Source organism: Lissotriton vulgaris, chromosome 12, assembly GCF_964263255.1.
Source record: "Lissotriton vulgaris chromosome 12, aLisVul1.2, whole genome shotgun sequence".
NCBI lineage: Eukaryota > Metazoa > Chordata > Amphibia > Caudata > Salamandridae > Lissotriton > Lissotriton vulgaris.
This window is the reverse complement of record NC_141700.1, coordinates 442,908,699-442,911,198: the sequence shown is the minus strand read 5'-3', so window position 1 is coordinate 442,911,198 and position 2,500 is coordinate 442,908,699.

The window sequence follows — 2,500 nt, the reverse complement described above, 5'->3', positions numbered from 1 at the left end:
AGAGACTCCCGGTGGACCCCCTCTGTCCCCAGGACCCGGACCCTGGGCCGGAACCAAAGAGGGTTAAGCCCCGGCCATGTCCTCTCCCCGACGGCCTGCCCTGGGAGCCCATTTTTGTCGACTTTTGTAGAACACAGAAGCAACATAAGGTGTAAACGAGCTACCACCAGAATGACCACCCACTTCATTGAGCATAACCACACACCAAATGACCTCACTTGGGTAGTCCTGGAAGTAGTGAAGAATAAGGACAACCTGGAAAGAATCCTCCATGAACGAGAACAAAGATGGGTGTTCCGCTTGCATACTGACACCCTGGGGCTCAACGATGAAATCCCATGGGGGGCATTTCGACCCTAGACCCGCTATGTACAAATTAATAAGGACAAGTACCTTATTTCTAAAAACTGAAACTATTTCTGAAACTGTCCAAAACCCCACCCTCCTCCTTCCTCTGGAAGAAAAACAGAAACATCTATTAACGACAAAGTGAAACACCAATCCTCTGTCTGAGCATCCTAAAAACACACCACAACAAAAATGGATGGGTTCAAAAACTCTCCGCAATTACCATCCGTTTTTCCCTTCCTTTTAATAAATAAAAAATCTGTGTTCTAAATTATACTTTAACTAAGCCCTTCACTTAAGCATCATTCAAAATTACCCCGCACTCCGAAATTCGGCCAATTGCCGATTTTACACACAAAATTGCCAAGTACTCGTGTCGATCGCAACGACACACTCCTAAGATGGCCGCCATAGACGAAACGTTCTAGTCGTCTCGGAAGGCCCGGCAACCCGGAAGCGCGATGTATCTAAATACACCGGCAAACCCTTTCTGCTTTAGTATGCGGTCGGGTGAGGAGTAAACAGGTAGCACCGAGCGGGTTTGCCGATAGGAAGTAAGTACAGAATGGCGCAGTAATGCCACTATACTAAACCTTTCTTAAGGGTTAAACTTACTTTCCGTGAAGGAAACTACAGATAAGGAGGATTATAACCTTTACCTTGAACCCCTTACAGCAATGTTTCCACGAGGCGATCCTGCCCTCGCCTGAGACCATGAAGTGTAACTTAACACTCATATATGTAAATATACTATCTGCCATGATATATATTCCTTTATTTGTATGTGTTGTGTGTCTTGTCAATAGTAAGCATGGGCGAATTTTGCGAATCTCGCGTTCGCGAATTTTGCGGATTTGCGAATTCGCAATCCGCAAAATCCACGAATTCCCGGGAATTTGCGGATTTTTATTTTTTTTGTGTTCGCCCGTGTTTCTGCCAGTTCGCGAGGGTTTTTACAATTTCGCAATTTGCGAACTTACCTGTCGGGTCGCAAGTTTTGCGAACTTGTTGTTTCTACGTGTCCAGCCTGTTTGGGACACTCTTCTTCATCACTGCCACTCTCTGTCACCACTGCCACTCTCTGACTACTCATGCCACCCTCTGGCCCACCCATGCTACCCTCTGTTTCATCACCACACCCTCTGGTTGTCCAGTGTACATTATTTTCGGCAAAGCAAAGCACACCTTCCCTGCCTCAAGTGACCTGAATTAATTTGGGGCTGATTAATGTGTCACAGAATATTTTTTTAGCTGGCACCTGCTTCCTTAGTGCGCCCTGATTAGTGATCTTTTGCACTTGCTAAGTGCTTTCATTGTTGCAAAATTAGTTACAACACCTGCCCTGCCCCAACTGACAATAATGAATTAGGGGCTGATTAATGGATTTTAACTTCCAGCCTGGCTCCTGCTTGTCTCCCTTAGCTGTAATTCAGGACCTTTGTGGCATATGTGTAACTATTCTGAGGTTCAGAGCAGGGTCACATAATAGTTGCAACTGGCAACTGAACTCTGGAGGGGCCCCTCAGGAAGCACTACAGGAAATGGCTACTAATGATGAGCCTCAACTTTTGAACCTGGTAAGTAGTTTCAGTTTTGCTAAGATCGTATTTCTGCAATTTAGCACTTATTCGCGGGGCGCGAAGTTGTACTGGGAAGCCGCGAACTCACGCGAACAGTGCGAGCAGTGCGAGCAAAATCCGCTGCTCGCGGATTTGCGGATTTTGCAGGAGATTCGCGAATCTCGCGGATTGCGAATTTCCCGAAAATCCGCAAAATCCGCGAGCGAAACGGATTTTCCGCCCATGCTTAGTCAATAGTCACATTAAGTCTTATGTCTTTTGTGTGAAATCACTAAACCACTTTATTCACAGTGTTTTATCTTCCACACCGGTTTGAAAACCAGCACGCACCAGTATGGTGCCCAGGGCACACCCACGCCCTAGATGAAGTGAGCTGCATGTGTTTTTTTCCCCCTTTTTGAAGGGGGATGTTTGCCACTAAACAAATGTCATTCTCTTTTACAGCAGTACGAGTAAAATACAAACCGTATGTATATAAAACACGCATGTTTTATCATTAACAGCGTATAGCATAAATAACTAGCATTTATTTTTAAACACCTATTCATTAGAATATAGGAGTGGAAATACAG